Genomic DNA, 21072 nt, shown 5'->3' with positions numbered 1-21072 from the left:
GATTTAATGACCATTTCTGTGGGATGATTCTCAGATCTACTACTCCCAACCAGATCTCTTTCTGCTGTCATTCAGTCATACATCTCCAACTGCCCACAGCACACCTTGAATTAGGTGTCCCACAGAAATCGCAGACTCATTATCTTTTCCCCAAACCTCCCTCTGCTCCTTCCTTATTGCAGTTGGGGCAGTGTCAGCTTCCCTGTCTCCCAGATCCGACCTGGTGCCAAGACCCAGTGGTCTCACCTCCGACCCACCCTGCTGCAGACCCTCCTCACCCATGCCTGGACGAAGGCTGTGGGGGAAGGGAGTGGGGGTCTGCCCCAAGTCCATCTCTATTCAGCCAGTAGATTTTTCTAAAACGCAGGTGTCACCCCCTGCACAGTATATGCCCTCTGCTTCCTCTTCCCTCGGGGGCGGGTACAAACTGCAACTGCTCCGCTTGGGCTTCAAAGCCATTCCTCCCCAGGCCCCGCCTCCCCTTCCTGTCTTTTCACACTTCTTAGATCCAGAGAGCCCGGCTTCGGGCTGTTTTTCTGACCAGACCCTCCCCCCATATCCAGCCTTCCCCCCTCCCAGGGCCGGAACGCCCTCCCTTCCCCCTCTTCATCTCCGTCTCTGGCTCGTTCAGTGACCCTCCCCCCTCCTCTAGGAAGGAAGCCTTTCTAATCCTGTTTCATTCGGGCCCCTTATTCTGCTGATGAGCTCCAATTAAGCCTGTCTGGCGCTGGTTTGTTTGCATGCCTCTCCCCCCAATCCTGTTTAGACTGTGAACCCCTGGGGAGCAGGACCTGTCTTTTGCCCTGTAGCCCAGGTGTCATCCTGTCCGGGGTCTCAGAGCTGTTTGGCTGGCCAGGCCCGGGAGCCAGGGAGGCCCCAGCCCGGCTAAGCTGCCCAGACTTCAACAATGCTCCTCAGAGGCTAATCTACCTTGGTGGTGATGGGGCTAGGACCCTATCCTGCCTCCCCCCCAACCCTGCCCCCTGAGGTTCCAAGTCACGAGCCCAGACAGCTGGGAGATTAGGGAACAAGGCAGCTTTCTATTTCTCTGGGGAAGGGCCCTTTCTGTGACAACCTTGAATTATTCTCTGCCTTATTTAGACCTCAAGATTCGAGGAGCTCCCAAGGACACCATGAAGAGAGTGGGTAGGCAGCTGGGGGGGGGGGGGGCTGATGCATCTCTGGGGGCCCAGCCTCACAAGCCTGACCTGGGCCAGGGCTGGGGGAGCCAGGGAGCGGCGGTGAAGGAAGAGGCCTGGGCCCAGAGATGGCCAAGCCCCCTCCCCTGCCTCAAGGTTCCACTTAAACAATCAGCCTCCTTCCCATGCCAGGCAAGGCGGTCCCCTGACGAGCTCCAGAGGAGTTGGGGGCAGACAGGGCAATGTGATGATGACCCAGGTGGGTCACTTAAAATCCTCAAGCCTTTATTTGCTCAGGGTCAGACCGGACAGCCCGGCTGCTGAGATCTCTTCTAACCCTACATCTATGACCCTACATCCCCCAAACATGGCTTTCCCTTCCAGTTCCTTTGCTGGGCTGATTGTTAAATTTTCAGTGTGATCGTAGACACCTCATGAATCAGCCAACGCTACAAATCGGGACTTGGCTTATTCTGTTGGTTGTCCCGACTAAAGAAAGTGATGGAGAAAATGACCAACGTGTAGATTGTCTTCTACAGCAGCTGGGGGGCCTTGAGTCAGGAAGACCTGAGTTCAGACCTAGCCGTGTAACACTGGGCAAGTCATTTAACCCTCATTTGCCTCTGTTTCATCATCTGTAAAATGGGGCTCATAACAGCACCAGCCTCCCAGCTTAATTGTGAGGGTCAGATAAAAGAATGCAGGTAAAAGTGCCTAGCGAAATGTCTAGCATGCAGTAGATGCTAGATAAATGCTAGCTACTATTTTTCTAAGTTCTTATAGATATTTTCTGTGTCTTATGTCACCATAGTTATCTCAAGTGTCCCTCTCCCTCCCAGAGACCCATCCCATATGACAAATGATATTCTGGGGATGGAAAAGTAAGTCAACTCAAGGAGGGAGTCATTGACAGTCTGCTGCCAAGCGCCTGGGCCTCGATCCATCCTGTGGACCTGATGCCTCCCCAGAAGGTGCTGGTGGGCAGGCACCTCCCTGCATCCCTTCATTGGGATCCTGCCACATCCTTACTGCAGGATCTTACACTGTCCTTTTGTTGCATCATGTTTTTTCAATGTTCATCGTCCCTGTGTCTGCATCCATTCGTAGAGACCTGTCCATTGTGCTAGCCATCATTATTATGAATGTTAATAGTATTAGTAATGCTATTATTTTTTTAGGTAAGCTTTACTTTGGAGAGCTGCTTGTTAAACATTCACCAGCACACCCCAGCAGCCTCCCTTATGAGATGCCTCTCAGAGCCCAGAGCTTCTTCAAAGGTCAGCTCGGGGCCTCTTGTGGAAGTCTTTCCAGACCCCCTTGGTCATGTTCTCCTCTTAGAGCCATTTTCTGTCCTCCTTGAGGGACCAACTTTGTACTTTGTATGTCTATGCTGAGCACAGTCTTGCATCCAGTAGGTGTTTAATAAATGTCTTTTAACATGGATCAGATAGCAGTTGCTTGTCTTTGGCAGAAATGCAAGTGCCCTTCTCTCTATTTGAGTCACTGAGGAATTAATTCCTCGGGTCTCAGAACTTCCTAGAAGAGATGGCCAAACTCCATCTTTTCTTGCTGTGGAGTCTCAGAGAACTTCAGGGGGTTCCCTTCTTATCTGTTTAGTGCCTTGTGAGCTTCCTGGGGCCCCTTTCCCTTCTCCCCCTAAAGTGGCAGCAGGACCTTAGTCACCTCGGGTCACAGGAGGCCAAGGAGGGCACTTGGAGCTGGGCACTTCAGGGGGACAAGCATCTGTGGCAGCCCTGAGAGCCATGCACATTGTACAGATCTGTGAGAGAAAAGGGACCTGAGGGAGTCTGTGACAGGGAGGAGAGAGAGAGAGAGAGAGAGAGAGAGAGAGAGAGAGAGAGAGAGAGAGAGAGAGAGAGAGAGAGAGAGAGAGAGAGAGAGTCAGAGACAGAGATGGAGACAGAGAGACTGGCTGGAATGACTCCCTGCTACCCTCATCCAGATCCCTGCTGCTCCTGGAATTCTTCTCTCCACTCCCTCCTCCTTCTCTCCCTCCCTCTTCCTCCCTCTCCCTCTCCCTCCCCCTCTCCCTCCCCCTCCCTCCTCCTCCTTCTCCTCCTCCCCTCTCCCTCCCCCTCCCTCCTCTTCCTTCTCTCCTCTCTCCCTCTTACTCCCTCCTTCTCCTCCTCCCCTCTCCCTCCCCCTCCCTCCCCCTCCTTCTCCTCCTCTCCTCTCTCCCTCTCACTCCCTCCTCCTCCTTACCTCCTCCTTCTCCTCTATTCTCTCCCTCTTCCTCCCCCTCCCCTCTTCTCAGCCCACTTCCTCCAAAGGAACCTCATGGCCTTGAGGCCCCCTCCCTGCCCCCTTTGCCTTCTCTGGGTGCCCTCTAGTTTAGCAGCTCATTCCTAAAGGACTCTAAAGTGCAAGGTTGGTGGAGGCCAGGAACTGACCTTTCAGAAAAGGTTCTTTGTTTTGAGAAAGAAGCTGAGGGCAGGGCCACCCCTCCCTTGGGGCTCTGCTCAAGTGTCCTGGAGCTCCTTTCCCCTCAGGCGTCCTTGGGGGGCTTACAAAGGCCAGTGGAAGGTGGGAGCCCCAGCTCCTGGATCCCCATTCCTGGAATGGGCCTCAGAGGGCATCCATGACCCCCCCATCTTATCGATGAGAGTGGTGAGGCCCGAATAGCTGGCCCGAGTCACCCAGCTGGGGAGGGTCCGAGTAGGCCTTTGGGTTGCTGACCCAGGGCTCTCCTGCGTAATCTTCCTGCCCCTTCCCCCAAAGCTGCTTTCCATCCCCTCCCTGATGCTAGTCTCTCTGCACCCAGGCCTCCTTTCCTGGGCTTTGCCCCTTCGTGATCCTGCAGGGCACCGTCTTCGTGGACTCTAATTGGCTCCAGCCCTTCTGGCCAGGAGGAACATGTATCCCGTGGATTCATTAACCCTGGACGACATCTTCTGTTTGAGCCGCAAAGCCCCGAGGAGCCCGAGGACACACACCTGGCAGGAGCTTGTGAGGCCGAGGAAGGTGCCCTGCCCCCTGCAGACCCCCCAGGGCCTCCAGCTGGACTAGCATGGTAGCCTCTGACCTGGCGATCCTTTCCAGCTGCCATTTGTGTGCCCCCTTCCCCCATTAAGGCAATAAGCATTTATATAGTACCTGCTGTGTACCAGGCACTTCGGTTTACAAATATTATCCTCATGGGTGCTGTTACTATCCTTCACAGGTGCTGTTACTATCCCCATTTTACAGCTGAGGAAACTGAGGCAAACAGTGCTTAAGTTACTTTCTCAAGACCACAAGGTGAGGAAGTGTTTGAGGCTGGATTTGAACTCAAGGCTTCCTGACTCCAAGAGCATCCCCACCTCAGAATGTAAGCTCAAGGAATGTCTTACTTGTTTGTGTTATTAAACTATTAACTGTTAAACCCAGCACTGCTTTAATAGTTGCTCTGTCTGTTTGTAGTAATAGGCCTTCCAGGGGGCAACAGAGTTGGAGAGTTCCTGGAATCGGGAAGCCCTGAGTTCAAATTCAGCCGCAGATGTCTAGTAGCTGGGTGATCCAGGACAAGCCTCAATTTCCTCAATTATAAGATGAAAATAATAGTAGCACCTACTTTCCAGGGTTATTGTGCGGATCGTACCTGGTATACAGTAGTTGCTTAATAAATGCTCATTTCCTTCCGATCTATCTGCCATCTGGGGTAGGCTTTGAGCCCTGGGGTCTTCCTGTCTGACTCCAAAGCCAACAGGCTAACCACATGGCTCTCCGGTGGAATTCGGGCTCCTTCAGGGCTGGGGCCCTTTGTATCTGCTCGCCTGGCACCTAGACCGTTGTAGAATTCAGGCTGCATCTAAAAAGTCTGTGGCGACTTTGGAGTGCTGTAGACGCGTGACAGGCCCTCCCTCCTCCCCCTGCTGCGCTGCTCGGTCCCTTGGGCTTTCTAGGTATTAAAGAAGGGGGAGGGGGGAGCGAGATGAAATCATTCTCAGATGCAAATTCTTTGTGGAGCAATAAGCCTGTTCACAGAAATCAATAACGAGGCATAAATAGCACCTGTTTATAAGCAACGCTCTAGAGGGAATGCTGAAGGTTTATAGTATGTGTGGGGGGAAGCGAGCCAGCGCCCTGCCCCCATCCCGCCCGCTCAGCCTCTGGGGACCCAGCAGATCAGAGTCGAGGGGACCCCCCCACACACACACACACCAGGAGCGGGAGGCGAGGGGGTGCAGAGAGCACCCCGTGGGGGTTGGAGGTCCTGGAGGACCCCGCCCCAGCTCTCGTACTGGGTTAGACCTGGGGCGGAGTCGGGTGGGGCTGGTGGTAGGACCAAGTCAGCAGCTTAACAGCTGGGTCTCCAAGGGTGCCTTTCTCCAGCGGCGTAAAGTGAGCCAGAGGTTTCTGTCTGGGGAGCCTTCGGTTCCCGGGCTGGACACCCCTCCCCCCCTTCCCTCTGGGGGCAGCCAGGGCACGCTTCTCCGATCTGGAGTTGGGAGGCGGGGGGGGGGGGGCGGTGCTGCTTGGGCTTGGGCTGGGAGGTGCCGGGTAGGAGCAGAGCCCCTGCGGCGGGGCCAGGATCGCTGCTGTCCAGGCCCCGGTGAGAAGCTGTCAGGAGGGGCGGGCCAAGGGAGCTAGCGTTTATGTGGCCCCCTCGGCTAGCCATGCCCGTGCTAAGCACTTCAACATCTCGTTGCACCGCGAGCCCCAAGGACCTCACCAAGCCAGGAGTATGTCCCCGCTCCCTGCCCCGTCCAAGGCTCCCTCCAATCTGGGCTCTGCCCGGGGTTTAGGGCAGGTGGTTTGCTTCTCCGTGGGCCCCCGACTGTCTCGCAACCGGGCTGGTGGAGATGCGGGGAGGGTGGCCCTCACGGGCTTCCTGTTTTCAGGCTAGCTCGGGCTGATTATAGAGGCTCTCTCACAGTGCAGGATGAGGCCATCCCCCCGGCCCCCGGCCCCCGCGGGGGAAAGGTGGCTTCATAGATGTCTCAAACACTATGTCCTATGGGAGTCCGTCTGTCAGTCCACAAGCATTTATTAAACTCCTGCTGTGCACCAGGATACATGGTATCCTGCTCTCAAGAGGCTGCCAGTCTAATTGGGCGACGACATGCAAAGAGTATGTAACTACAGCATAAATGCGGTCCAGAGGGGAGGGAAGGGAAGGAAGGGCCCGGGAAAGGCCGGCGCAGAAGTCAGGGATGGAGACGACTCTTGAAGAGGTGGAGGTGAGGGAGGATAGAAGTCCCAGCATGCAGGACTGTGGCTCGTCGAGGGACCCCTACCCTGGTGGAGGCAGTGAGCTGGGGGAAGCCTGGAGAGGCAGGACGGCATCCAGGGGCCCCAGGGAAGATTTTGTATTTGGTTCAGCAGCAAAGAATCAGGCCGTGGGGACCCACTGCCCTTCTGGTTCTCTCATTTCCCTGGGTCCCGAGCTGCCTTGGGGAGATCCTTCTGAACCCCCATGAGGGCTTCTCTGTCCCTGCTGTGCTGCTGGGGCCCATCCCCTGCCTCCTTGAAGCTCTGAGCCCCCACTGAGCCAGACGAGCTTCCTGATGTTGGGGGCATCTCTGGTGCCAGCTAGCTGTCTCTGCCTTCTTCAGCAGCACACAGGTGACCTTTCCAACAAGCTCGTTTGGAGCTTGGAAAAGGGCAGTACTCTATGTGTTAATGCCAAGGTCTGCTCTTTGGCATTACTTGTCTGATTTCTTCACCAAGTCTAGCTGGATGCAGTCTCCGTTTAGGACCAAAAGCTCCCTCCAAGATGGGTCCTAGGATGCTGCCCTGGCCCCCAGGGAAGGCTGGGACAGAGACCTCTGAGCTGGCCCAGCTCTTCTGGGGCAGACAGCAGCCCATCACACCAGGGCAGAGCTTCCTCTAAGGGTTCTGTGCCCAACCCCCGTCTCTCCCTGGTGCCACAGGGAAGGGGGCAGCATTCTAGAGAATGTCCAGCATGCTGCAGGCTGTGGGGGCTGGGGTGGGCTTCTCTTCCTGGCCTGCTTGAGGCAAGCATTCCTCATGACCAGGCTTAGCCACAACTTTCCGCTCAAGGCCTCCAAATGTCCTGAGGACTTGGGGACACTCAAGCAATTCCCTGAGGATCCACTTGCCATGGACCATGGGCCTGAGAGGTCAGGGAGAATGGAAACATCTAGAACACTCATGCAGCCTGGCTCTGGAGTCCCAAGTCTTGGGTTTGAATTCTGGGTCTGCCACTTACTACCTGGATGGCCTTGGGAAAATGATTTCATCTCACTGGTTCTCATTTTCCTCCTCTGTAAAAGCATAGACAGTCTATAGCTGGGTGGGGTTTCTAGGACCGAGCAGATTTAAGGTCATATACCCTTCTTCAGGCTGGGATAGAGGCTAGGACATCCTGCCCTCAGTCATGCACAGAGGAAAGAGAAAACCTGGAGGGCTGGCTTGGGCTGGCCTTCTGTATGTCCCTTGGGGGCTTCGTGGTACAGTGTCTCAATGGAATGGTCTGGGTACTCTGGGATGTAAGAGAGTTTGGGACAGCCTGGGCTGGCTGAAGTCCTCCATGACTCACTGAGTGAACTCTCTCCAGGCACCTGGGATGCTGCAAGAGGGCAGGGCCCCCACTGGCCCTGAACGCCAGCAGATGGATGGATGGATAGACAGGTGTATGGACGGTATCCTTTGTGTAGAACAGCCAGGAGGCCAGTGCTGCTGGGTCAGAGAAGATGTAAGAAGGCTGGAAAGGTTGGGGCAGGGGAGGTTACAAAGGGCTTTGAATGACAGACAAAGCTTATATTTAAACCTGGAGGTGAGAGGGAGGCACTCTAGTAGGGTGTGCATGCACGTGTGTGTGTGTGTGTGTGTGTGTGTGTGTGTGTTTCTCTCTCTCCCCAAAGCCCTGCCAGCCTCATCATGGTGAGATTTCTCTCTCATCGCCTTGTGGGCAATCCAAGGGGCCTGTGAATCACTTGTATTTCTCCTGGTTCTTTCTCTTTTCTATCCTCTTCTGAGCACCATCATTTTTTTTTAACAAGTGAGACTATCTTTGCCTACAGATAGAGGCCAGGACAGCCAAGTGCCTATACTAAATGAACCACCGAGGAGTTCCCTAAAAGCCCCCAGCCAGTCCCATCTCTGAGGATGAAAGATGGGATGGGAGATGAGTTTCCACATGTCTGGGCAGTCCCTTCCAAGTGACCCCTCCATCTGTTCAGTGCTCACCAGGCATTCTCCATCGCTGGTACAGGCAGCCTGAGTCATCGATGAGTATCTTGGGGTCACAGCAGAGCTATGTTCCCATTTGTGTAGGGAGGCTCTGAGGATGAAGGCAGAGGATGTGAGTAACCATTGTCCCCTTGGCCAGACCTGCCTCTGGGCAGCTCCCCCAGCTCAACAGCTTCTCTCCGTCACCAAATATGGAATGAACATGGACTCGGGAGCAGCTGGTCAGGGGAACAGGATGAGGTCCAGCTGTGGGGAAGGGAGAGCCTTACTCCACAAGGAGACAGATCCATGTCTGCTGGCCAGAGCAAGGCACCTTAGCTGCAGGATGTTGGGTGTCCCTTTGGCAGGCACAAAAGTGCTGCTATAAATATTTTTGTACATATCTGCCCATTTCCTCTTTTGTGATATCAGCTGTGCAATGGGATTACAGAATCAAAAGGTATACATGGTTTACTAGTTTTGGGGTACAGTTCCCAATTGTTTTCTACATTGGTTGGATCAATTCACAACTCCACCAACAATGCATTAGTGGATCTGCCCTCACACTGCCTCTCCAATAGTTATCCATTTCCTGTTTTATCTTATTTGTCAGTCTGATGGATATCAGGAAGGACCTTGGAATTGTTTTAATGTGTGTTTCTCTTATTAGTGATTTGGAGCCTTTTTCATATCATGGTTGACAACATGCCATTGTTCTTTTGACACCTGCCTCAACATAGCCTTTGGCCATTTCTCTATTGGAGATGGAGCTTTTTACATATTTACATAAATTCCTGATAAATCTTACATATCAGACCTTTATCAGAGACATTTGGGGATAAGATTTTTTTTCCCCAGTTAACTGTTTCCCTTCTAATTCTCATTTCATTTATTTTGTTTGTGCAAGAACTTTTAAATTTTGTTTAATCAAAATTGTCCATTTTATCTTCAGTGATTCCCTTGTCTGATCAAGAACTCTTCCCCTAAAAAGGACCCACATGGATGAAAATATTTATAGCAGCTCCTTTTGTGGTGGCCAAGAATTGGACATTGAAGGGATGCCCATCCATTGGGAAATGGCTGAACAATTTGTGGTATATGAATGTAATGGAGTACTATTGTCCTATTAGAAATGATGAGCAGGCAGACTTCAGAAAAACCTGCACGTCAGCGGGCCAGGCTCCCTCCTCAGCTCTCTGGCATTCTGCATTTGGACTAATTAAAGCAGGGTTACACTGTGTCCCCCAGGGTGGAGAGCACTCTGGCGGCCACCACCTTCAGCAGGCTTCTGGTCTGCGTGCTTACTGAGCGACAAAGAATGTGTTTACCCTCACCCCCTAGCAGGCAGCTCATTCCAAGGCGAGGGGGAGCAGCTGAGGCTTTCGGAAGGAGGAGGGAGCCAGTTGGGGCAGGGAGAAGTCAACGAAGGTGGGGGAGCGCCATGGATGCTGGGGGGGGCACCCGGAGGAGAAGCGGAGCCCCTGAGAACAGACTGGGCCCCAGCACGGCTCTGAAGCCGATCCCAGACAAAACCGGGGCTCTGCCAACAGCTCACACCGAGTCCATAGCAAACCTGTGTCTGTTCACAGTCTGCCATCTTGGACGACTGAAGGGTAACCAAGTGGGGACTCCCCCTAAGAGAGACTTGGGAGAGAAGTCTTAGGGGATCAGTGAGAGCTGAGAGCTGGTGGGGCTCCTAGAGTTCATGCATGAGGCCGGAGAGTGGGAGGGCCTTGTCCAACCCATCCCATTTGTGAGAGGAAGCTCAAGGGTTCTGGCTCTTGGTCCCAGGCTCTCAACCCTGGACTGGCTCCATTTGCCTCATTCAGGATTATCGAAAATGTATGAGCTGGGGTGCTAGGCTTCACCTGGGGCCCCTTCCAGGTACTCGGATCGTCCCTGGTCTCCCACATCATTCTAGACCCAAGTCCTCTGACTCTCAATCCCGGCTTCTTTCTGGCTCTGTCGATCCTAGCTGCATAATCTTCAGTCAGTGAAGTTCCCTCTCTAAGCCTCAGTTTCCCCATCTGTAAAGTAGGAAGTTTGACTGGATGTCTCTCAGGTGTCTTCCAGCCGTGTGTCTCCTGACCCTTGGCCAAGTGTCCCAGAGGAGGAGAACCTCTGGGTCTGGTCTTGATGGCTTCTTCTGCCCTGTCTGGCACCTGGCTTTTCTCCCTCCTCAGCCTCATGCCTCCATTTCTGCCTATGCCCTTGGATGGCATTTTCCTCATGGTAGATATGCAACTTTCCCCTGGCATCCTTCCCAGACTCATGCTGGATAATCTGGTAAGCAATCCCTTCCTGCTTCTTCAGTCCTCTCTTCCCCACCTCCACCGCCTCCCCTGGGGGCCCCTGGATCCCAGCTTTGCTGTTCCCTGACTGGGCTGCTAGGGACCACCCAGTTCCAGCCCCGGGGGTCCCAGCGTGCTCCTGGCCAGGCTGCAGCCAGCAGGGAGAAGCATCCCGGGAACAGGAGGGCAGGGAGGTCTCTTGAAGCAAGAAGCTCGTGTGGTCGATGGTAGAAAAGTATTCGTCTCCCCCGCAGCCCCTCCTATTTCCAGCTCACCAAACATTTAGGAAGAGTTTTCAAAATGAACCATCTCTGGGGCAGCTAGGTGGCGCAGTGGCTGCAGCACTGACCTTGAAGTCAGGAGGACCTGAGTTCAAATCCAGCCTCAGACCAAACACTTGACACTAGTAGTGTGACCCTGGACAAGTCACTTCATCCTGTTTGCCTCAGTTTCCCCATCTATAAAATGAGCTGGAGAAAGAAATGGCCGACCACTCCAGTGTCTCTGTCAAGAAAACCCAAAATAGGGTCACGGAGAGTCCGGTAGGACTGAAACGAGGGAACAATAAACAATTCCTTGGCTCGTGTGATTCTCCTAATGCACAGCTCTTATCGAGTTAACTCCTCTGCTCCTAACTGTCCATGGCTCCCTATGCCCATTTACCCCTCATCCTGGTCCTCAGGCGCTCCACACCATCAATCCAGCTTTCTCTTGTGCTGCTCCTGTCTGCATCCTTTAAATGCCAGATGAAAAGGGTTCCTTCACTCTGCCTGTTCTCTTGAGGACAACCGCCTCCCACCCACTCCACTCGCCCTGCCCAGCCCAGTCCATTTTCTTTCTTCCTTCCTCCAAAAAGCCTCATCCCTCGATGCACGCTCTCCCTCTCTCCCTCCCTCCCTTGCCCCCTCTTTCTCCTCTCTTTCTCCTTTGTCCTCTCTCCCTAGCTTTCTCTTTCCCTGTCTGTCTGTCCATATGTCTGTCTGTCTCTCTCCCTCCCTCTCTCTTTCTGACCCTTCTCTCTGTCTTTCTACTTTGTCCTCTCTCCCTGTCTCTCTGTCTGTTTCTGTCTGTCTCACTGTCTTTCTGTCTCCCTCTCTCTCTGACCCTTCTCTCTTGTCTTTCTACTTTGTCCTCTCTCCCTGTCTCTCTGTCTGTCTTTCCCTGTCTCTCTGTCTGTCTGTCTTTCCCTGTCTCTCTCTGTCTCTCCCTGTTTCTCTCTTGTCTTTCTGTCTGTCTTTCCCTGTCTCTCTCTCTTCCTGTCTCTCTCTCTGTCTCTTTCTGTCTCACTGTCTGTCTGTCTCCCTCTCTCTCTGAACCTTCTCTCTGTCTTTCTACTTTGTCCTCTCTCCCTGTCTTTCTCTGTCTTTCCCCTGTCTCTGTCTTTCTGTCTCTCTGTCTTTCCCTGTCTCTCTCTTTCTGTCTGTCTGTCTCTGCCTGTCTCTCTCTGTCTGTCCCTGTTTCTCTCTGTCTTTCTGTCTGTCTTTCCCTGTCTCTCTCTGTCTTTCTGTCTGTCTCTCCCTGTCTCTCTCTGTCTTTCTGTCTGTCTCTCCCTGTCTCTCCGTCTCTCTCACCCCCATAGCATAGCCTTCAGGACTTGTCTCTTCCTGGACACTTGCCCTCCTCTGGACTTTCTCTCAGGTGTCCCTGTCCAGGTACCACGGATGCTGATGTGGGTTCTGTAGTGTAGACCTCCCAGGGCAAGAGATTCTCTGCTGGATAAAACAACTGTGTACAATTTGCCATGTTCTGTGTGTTTCTGTGGGCAGCAGTCACACAAAAGCAGGCAAATTCAGGGAACTGGGCCAGAGGTGGGGGCTCAAGGCCTGGTTCTGCCTGGGAAAACACGCCACTAATACCACCACTCCCTAGAAAGTTGGGCATGGCCAACCAGGGAAAAGCAGAGTTGGGAGGTAGGAGATTGATGGCTCTCAGAGGATTGCTCAGGGGGCTACTTGGAGCCCTGGGGGAAGCATGCCATAGGGCCTGAGCCTTCCTGTGCAGTAGGCTCAGGTTTGTGGTTAGCAGCACCATCTGGTGGCCAAACAGCTCCCCACACAAACCTTTCTCACCATCAGAGGCTGAATCCAGGCTCCCCGGAGGCAGTGGTTACTGGCATATGAGGAGCCAGACCCAGAGAACCCTCATTGCCACCCACCTGAGCACATAAGGGCACAGACGCCACTGCCTTTAGAGATTGTGCTATTCTGGGCTGTCCTTCAATAGGGATGGAGGCTGGTGGTGGGAGAAGCAGGCTAGCCACAGCCTGCCCTGGGGCTTCTGCCCTGCATCCATTCTGCTCAAAGGTAGACGCTGCCTGGTTTTCCCTTGGTTCAACTGGCCTGGGCTGTGCTGAGCCTCCCCAGCTTTGGCATGGGCCTCAAGCCTCCCCCTCCTCTTGCTTTCCTTCATCTGCCAGCCTCTCCCTTATGGTAAGACTTACTCATTCCTCATGGATCCTGTTTGCAAACTTGAGCCATTTGAGATTAGAGTCCAACCCTCTGGACCCAGAAAAGGGAGGAGGGTTACCCAAAGGTGCACAGCCACGCAACAGACCGGAATTGGGCCAGTATTCCTTTAGATTGATTAGAAAGGTCAGTTGCATTCTTATCTCCAAGTACAGACACCCTCCCCCTCCTTCCAGGCCCCGCTGGGATACCACATTCTCCGTGAGTGGGGATCTTCACCTGGACCCTTTGATGACCTAATGAATCCTCTGAGAACCATGTTTTTAAATGGGTAAAATAAGATACACAAAACAACCAATTTTATTGAAATGCAGTTATTCAAAGTTTTTCTGAAAAAAACCACATTCACATAACCCTGGCTAAAACCCTCTGTGCCGTGAAGATTTCTCATCCCTCTGACTAGAAATGATCCCTCGCTCAAAGTATTTCTAGCTCTTTTTTTTCTGAGCACATCCACCAAGGTCCTTCACTGAAGTTCATGAGGAAGAGGGCATGTGACCAAGGCTGGTCCTTCAGGATGGTAAAGAACTGAGGTGAAATATGGACTATGGCTAGCTTCACAGACTGCTCTCTGCACTGACTTTTAAGTAACAGCCTCTGAAGAGGCTAGAACAACATTTAAAAAAAATTTTTTTTAAATTTGTTTATTTTTAGTTTTCAACATTCACTTGCACAAGATTTTGAGTTCCAATTTTTCTCCCCTTCAGGCCCCTCCCCGCACCCCAAGATGGCATGCATCCTAAATACCCCTTCCCCTAATCTGCCCTCCCTTCTATCTCCCCTTCCCCCGCTTCTCTTGTCCCCTTCCCCTTCTATTGTCCTGTAGGGCAGGATAGATTTCTATACCCCATTACCTGTATATCTTATTTCTCAGGTATATGTGAAAACAGTTTTTAACGTTTGTTTTTAAAACATTGGGTTCCAGATTTTCTCCCTTCCTCCCTCCGCATCCACCCTCATTGAGAAGGCAAGCAACTAGATGCAAGCTATACATGTGTAGTCATGCGAAACACTTAGGACAATATTCCTAAGCCAGTTTACTGAGTCGTCTTGGAAGGCTTTCTGTCAATGCACTTTGTGAGTCTTGTGATTTTTTGGATGTTCTTTTGTGTGTGGTAAATAAATGCCTGTCCCATATCTGATTTATATAATATATTCAGCGCCTTTTCTCTTCCCTCCCTTGAAGAAGGCATGAGACGCAAGTGAAAATCTAAGCCAGAAGCCTTTTCCCGGGGGGGGGATGGGGGTTCACAAGAAGAGTGAGAGAAAAGGGGGTTTGATCCCTCTCCTCAAAGGCCAGGCTTGGCCCACCTTCCTGGTGGTGGGCATCTTCTCCAGGGGCATCGAAGTTGTTGGTAGGGTCTCCTCTCTTGCCTCACTTCGGCTCTGGCTCACTGGTACTGGATGGAAGCCAGGACTTCTGGACACCCCAGACTTGTGAAGTTGACTTCAAGCCTGGACACACCCATCTGAGGATAGATAACTGTTCATCCGGATCCAGAAGAGCAAACACAGATGGAGGCTCCAGCTTGCCTAGACAGAGAGCGTGCCCCGGATGCCACGTGCTCAGGACTACGTGGCGTCTGGGGAGGAGACTTCCTTTCTGCTCCTCTTCTGAATAGTGGCTTGGAATGGCCTCAACGTAGCCTGAAGCTGGAAGAGAAGAGGATGTTGAGGACCCTGCCAGTAGAGAGCTGAGTCTGGCACACATGCGTGGTCAGAAGCAGGAAGCTCAGCCTTGGACATCTTCTTAACTCCAGTCTGAACACAGAGAGGACTGGTCTGGAGAATTTGTGGAGGTGAGGCATGGGAGCGGAGTGCAGGACAGCCTAGAGTCCGATTGTGAGGGGCTGTCAGTGCAAAAACAAAGGGGGTCCCACTTTCTCCAAGAGGCAGCAGGGAGGCTTTTTGGATAGGGTTGTGACAGGGTTGTGAGATGGGGAGGTTTTTGTTGTAAGACAGCCCCTTGGTGACCTGGCGGAGCAGAATATTACAGTCCACCTTAAGGCTTGCAAAGCACCTCTCAAATTATCTCGTTTGTCCTTGACAACAATTCACTGGGGAGAGGCAGCTGCTGTTATGACTCCCATTTTACAGTTGAGGAAACTGAGGCTGAGAGCTTGGTTAAACGACCTGCCCATGTTCTCCTCACCCACCAGAAGACAGCCCAGGCTTTCGGCCATTCATGCAGGTGCAGGGGTGAAGGCCTGGCCGGGAGTTAAGGCTCCAGCTGGGTGACCTTGGGCAAGTCGCTTCTCTGAGTTGCAGAGCCCTGGGCAGCCTAGGCAGGCCCTGGGGGGCTCTCGTGGTCAAGCCTCAGCCCTGGGGTGCAGCACAGAACAAGGCGGGGCTAAGTTTCAGGGCTCAGACTCAGGCACTGAGGCCACCTCTCCCCCTTGCGTCTTTTCTCTGCTTTCCCATCACGCTCCCTTGTTTCTCACCCCAGAAAGCGGCTGATTCCTGGCTGTGCTGCCAGGGCTGTTTCCTGCTGCTGGGCACCGGCCTTCAGAAGGAGGGCACATGCTGGCCAACCTCCTCAACTCCCCTGGCAGGGCCCTGAGAGTAGCATTTCTGAATGCGAAGGGGCGTTGGCAGGGCCCCAGATCTGCGCCAGATGCCAGGCTGATGCGGGCTTCACCACAAGCCAGCAAGGGAGCCATGGGCACAGCAGGGCATGGTTCCCACTGAGGGAACTCCTCCTCCTTTTTCCTGAAACGCCTAGGTCTGCAGAGATGCCTGGGAAGAGATAGCTGGTTGCTGAGCAGGGCCAGCCACGGCAGGGAGCTGCGTAGGTCACGTTCTCCAATCCCCTTCACCCGGGAGTCCCCACGCCTGCACCAGTGGGTGACTCACCCCAGAGGGTGGCAGGGTCTCCCCGGCTGGCTAAGCCCTTGGGAGGGGCTTCTGGGTGACCACAGAGGCTGCAGATTCCCGGCTCTCCCTGGGGCACTTCCATTAGGGGTCATCACAAGCCTCTGGGAACCAGCTGCTAGCCTCTTCCTGAGGGGAGCAAAAGCAGAGATTTTGTGACTGGGACATCCTCCGCCCTCCACCCTTCGTCTGTCTGCCCTGGTCTTTCTCACACACGCAGCCATAGATACATGCATATGCATAGACACACACACAAATATGTGTATATTTATAAAATACACACGCACATATACACACATACATAATATACGTGTCCATGTATGCATCCATATATAACACATAAAATGCATGTTGTGCTGGGCTTTTCAAACCTTAAGGCTCTCTACAGATGTTAGGTATTATCTACAAACTGATGCATACACACACACACACACACACACACACACACACACACACACACACACACACTGGAGTGCACGCGTCTCTGGCCTCCCTCTCCCCGGTCAAGTCTCATCCCTTGTAACAAGACAACAAAGAGGAAGAAAGCCAGTTCTGCAGTCTCTCAGTAGCTCCAGCCAGTATTCAATGGGCCACCCCCCCACCTCTGCAGAGAGGTGGGGAGGGGTTTCTCTGCCTCCTGGGGCCGCCATCATTTCCGGACATCCAGTGATGGCCTGTGTATCGGCGTCTCCATTTTTTCTGTCGCGCTCACTGGGTATACTGTTTCCTCGGCTTGGCCTGCTTCACTCTCCGTCAGTTCCCATCTCTCTCCCTGATTGTCCCAATTCCCCATTTCTTATAGCTCAGCAATACTCCATTGATTCATGTGCCACGGCTTGGTTGGCCATCCTCCATTCAATGAGCGTCTGCTGCTTCGCCCAGGGCTGCCCCGTGGGATCGTCCTTTATGTCTCTGACCTTCTTGGGGTATGTGGTTACTGGCCCCCCTGGGTCAAAGGGTCCGGACATTGTTGTGGGTTACTCAGCCGAGCTTCAAAGTGTTTCCGGGATGATTGAGGCAGTTTGCAGCTCCACCCCCCACGTAGGAGTGGGCCTAAGATTCTTTGTCACAAGGCCAGCCCCTTCTCCTCCCTTTCCTATCATCAGTGCCCAGACATCTCAGACATAACTCACGTTGCAGGCTGCATCTACCTGCGAGCAGAACTGCAGAGTGACTTTCTCATGGAGGTCTTGAGCTCTGTGAAACAGAGCCGAGTCTAACAAGATTTTCTGGCATGTAGTGCTTGTCTTAATTATTTCTGCATTCCACCAGGTACTTTTTCTCCATTTCACCTGGCGCCAGAGAATCCCCGCATGGAGAAGCTGATGCCTTGATCTGCGGTCCCTGGCAGAGCGGCCCAGGGACCCTGTCTGGGGAAGCCCCAGTGACGCCCCCACTCCATGGAAGGCAGCCTAGGCCCATGGGTCCCTGCACTTGATCTGGGTCTGAGCTCTGAGGGCCTCAGGCCTCCCTGACCTCAACTGTGGTCACACAGGCACACTCACTCGCCAGCTTGGCCAGAGCTGCTGGTCTGCCGGGATCACAGGATGGGAGGAGGCTCTGTCAGGCCAGCCCACAGGGAGCCTTGTTTGGCAGGGCCCTAGGGCCGGCCTAGCCCGGAGCTGGCCAGGACAGAGAGCGGGCCACTCTGTCCCACGGGTAGCCAGGACTGAGAGGCTGGGAGTGGAGAATGTCCTCAGATGGTAGGGGAGGCCCACCTTTGCACATGAAGGCTGCCCTTCTCACCCTGTGGCTCCCCCTCCCCCGTGCCTTGTACCCCCACCTGGAGCCTGCTGCCCCCCCTCACAAGCCAGCCCCCTGGACACAAGGCCTTGGAGCCCCACCTGTCAAGGACAGATGCCAGGTGGGATTATGGGGCTTCGGGCACTGGCCGTGTGGCCCGGCTCTGTCACTGACTGTGTGACCTTGGAGAAATCACTGAGCGTACCTGGGCCTCAGGCTTCTCATCCAGGAGATGAGACTGCACACAGTCCCTGCCTCCCAGGTGGCCATCTCCAAGAGCCTGGTGAGCCTGGGCCAGCTCCAGAGATCGGGAAAAGCAGGGCAGCATCCCAAACACCCAGCCCTGGAGGCCTGTAGCTGGGGGCATTTCCTGCAAGGGCTGGTCAGTCTTGCAGACCTCCCAGGACGGCAAGCCCAGAGCCTCTCCAGGCAGCGATAACTCCAGTCTGTGAGCTTAGCCTCAGTCATCTTCCCTCCAAGTTCCTGGGTCTGCTGCTCAAGGTCCCCTTAAAGAAGGATGAGACGGGTTGGTCAGAACAGAGTCAGGCAGTGAGCTTGCTCACAGCTAGCTCCTGCAACCATGAGGAAAGCCTGTCTAGCCCACTGCCCCGGCTGTGCTCTACCTGGGCCTGATGAGGTCTCAATCTTGGGACAAGAGGCTCGCTGCCCCACAGGCTCCTGAGAGAGCAGCTAGGTCACCATCCCTCAAGGTCACATCATGAACCTTCGACATCCTTCAGGCCAACTCAGGGGAGGAGGGGAAAGGAAGGGACAATCATTGATTTGGGCCTGTCACCTTCCTGTCTATTACCACCCCCATTTTATAGTTGAGGAAGTGGAGGCAGACTTGCCAGGCTAGATTCGAACTCAGATCTTTTTCACTCCAGACCCAGCTCTATCTGGGGGGCCTCCCAGCTGCCCAAAGCCATTTCCTCAGAGGAATGGGTGGGTCAGGAGATGCTTAGAGGTGACAGAAGAGCTGCCTGGGCTGCAGGGCAGGGGTCATCCTCTGTAAGCCCCTTGAGGGCACGCCTAGTGCCCAGCAAAGTGCTGGCTCTTGGGAGGTCAAGCGATGACTGATTGGTGCTGCTAGGAGCCCCATAAGCTGCCTTGTCCAAACCTCTCCTTGATAGCCAGGGAAACCGAGGTCCAGAGAGGGCAATGGCAGAGCCCCGCCTCCCCTTTCCCCACTCCCCAAGGTGTCCTCCCAATGTCTGCTGGGCCTGGGCTCTGGCCTAGAGGTCGCCCTCCTGAGTCAGAGCCTTCAGTGTCTCTGTTCACAGCCCTCCTCACCAACATGGCCTTCTTAATCTAGCTGAAGAGGGGAGTTCTGCGCACACCTCCCAGGCAGCAGCAGCAGGAGAGACACCTCCAGAAGATGAGCAGGCCCACCTCATGTGGCCCTCCCGCCTCAGGCTGCCATGAGCCAGGAACCAGCTGCCCTGAGGGAAGGACATCAGCCCATGGAGGTCAGAGGCTGAAATATGGGCTCATAAATACTCCTTACAATATGACAGGCCCCTTAAAACAGCTAACTGGGGGCTGATAAGTCCAAATTGTTTTCTGAAGTCAAAATGTGCCCAAAGATGAGCCTTGGAAATGTGGCAAAACTCGAACCCCACTCCAGCGAGGGGCTGGTGTTCTCACTCCCTGGCCCCCCCAGCCCTCTCCTCATTCCCTGCCCCAGCCTAGCCCTATTCTCACTCCCTGGGTCCCCCCCAGCCCTGTCCTCACTCCCTACTCCACCCTCTCAGTCCTGTCCTCACTCCCTGGGCCCCCTCCAGGCCGGGACTGCTGTCCTCAGACCCAGAACAAAGTCCGAGCAGAGGCAGGGGCTGGCCAGAGCAGCCCAGGAGTATGGGTCATGCACATCTGGAAACACTAGGAGAGGGGCAGGTAGAGATGACCCACCAAGATTATGGGGCCACTAGGATCCTCGGAGGAGGAGTAGAGAGGGAGCTCAGAGATGATGGAGTGGAAAGCTCTCATTGTTGAGAAGAGTAAGGAAGAGTGTCCTCCAAGGCCACCCACAGAGAAGGGTCACACAGGGACAGGTTTTGAACCTGGGTCCCCTGGCTCTGAAGTGGTTTGGGGTTGATGGGAACCTGAAATGTCGGGGTACAGGGTGGAATCCACCTGGAATGAATTCAAACCATCTTCCAGTCAAATGACAAGTTTTCTTGTAACACCATAGGAGTGGGCAATGATATATATATGTATATATGTATATGTATATATACACAAAAAGGTTTGTGAAGGACCTGGATGGGATTTGAGGAGTGGAAGGAGTCTGGGCTGGGCCAGGCACAACAGGGAAAGGGCATCAAGTAGGCTAACTGGGTAATCTAGGTGGGCTGGGCTAGGCTAGATGCTTTGGGCAAGACCAGTGATCAGGGGTACTGGGAAAATTCAGGGACTGGGTCGCTTTCAAAGATGTGCTCTTTTCCTTTTAGGGGTCCAGGTCCCATCACTCCATCAGCTCCAGGGCTAGGACTCTCTCCCAGGTGCCCTGGAGGCCTGGGCTCAACTCTTCAGGCTCTACTGGGGCTGTGGAGTGGGGAGAAGGGCAGAGGCTGCCCATCCCAGCTGCTAATCAGAGAGGTGTAGGCTCACCTTTGGGTGTGCCCCATGGGTGTGACTCAGGCCTCTCTCAATCTTAGATGGAGGAGCCCTCATCACCCTGGGAACAGGGCCCCCACCCCCTCCCCTTGTACACCAGGGAGTCAGAAGAAGCCAGAACCACCGGACCCGGGGTGGGGAGGAGGGAAAGGGGGAGGGGGGCAATGTCCCTCTTCTGAAGGGAAGCAGGATCCTGTCCGAAGGCCCCAGGGGCAGCTACAAGACCATCTTTCAGGAAAATGACCTCTCACATGCCTTCTGGCTCTGAGTGTTGTAAATGAATGAATGAGTGGGTGTTTATCATGAATAAATGAATGAATGTGTGGGTGTTTATCCTGCTGTAAAGCTTCTCCTTTTCTTTCTGGGGTGGGGGTGGCTCACCTGCTTGGAGGCCCTACACTGGCCTTCATGTCTGCCTCTGGGGGCCTTGGGCCTCAGTTTCCTCACCTGTAAAATCGGCGGTCAGAGTGACTGGCCTCGGGGCAGAGGGTCCTCCTGTTCTCCTCTCCCACCCTCCTCGCCTGTCTCTCCTAAGATGCTGGGCCCTGGACTGATGCCAGACCTCCAGGTGTGGTCTGACCTGAGCCCAGGAGGGTAGCTGAGGGGAGGAGGGGCCTTGTCTTCATGCCAAATGAGGACCAGTTGAAGGACTGGGAGTGCGGACCCCAGTGTAGAGAAAACTCAGGGTGCAGTTTGGCAACTGCACCTGGGCACCACCTTCAGGTGTTTGCAGATGTGTCCTGGGGACTGGGGGCAGGGCTGGAGCCTTGGGGAAAGGCAGGGGGCAGGGCCTGGAGCAATGGGGGAGGG

The 21072-nt window shown here is 54.0% G+C and overlaps 1 long non-coding RNA gene across 1 annotated transcript; it reads left to right on the top strand.

Moving 5' to 3' along the window:
- The first annotated feature begins 16373 nt into the window (after window positions 1–16373).
- LOC110198690 (uncharacterized) lies at window positions 16374–20595 on the top strand. The gene is made up of 3 exons (XR_002321796.2): window positions 16374–16826; window positions 17173–19112; window positions 20097–20595. It is a non-coding gene; the product is annotated as an uncharacterized LOC110198690 (long non-coding RNA).
- Window positions 20596–21072: the final 477 nt, after the last annotated feature.

The sequence above is a fragment of the Phascolarctos cinereus genome, unplaced genomic scaffold (assembly GCF_003287225.1).
Source record: "Phascolarctos cinereus isolate Bilbo 61053 unplaced genomic scaffold, phaCin_HiC Scaffold_3;HRSCAF=262, whole genome shotgun sequence".
NCBI classification, from domain to species: Eukaryota; Metazoa; Chordata; class Mammalia; order Diprotodontia; family Phascolarctidae; genus Phascolarctos; species Phascolarctos cinereus.
This window is presented reverse-complemented; position numbering and strand designations above follow the sequence as displayed.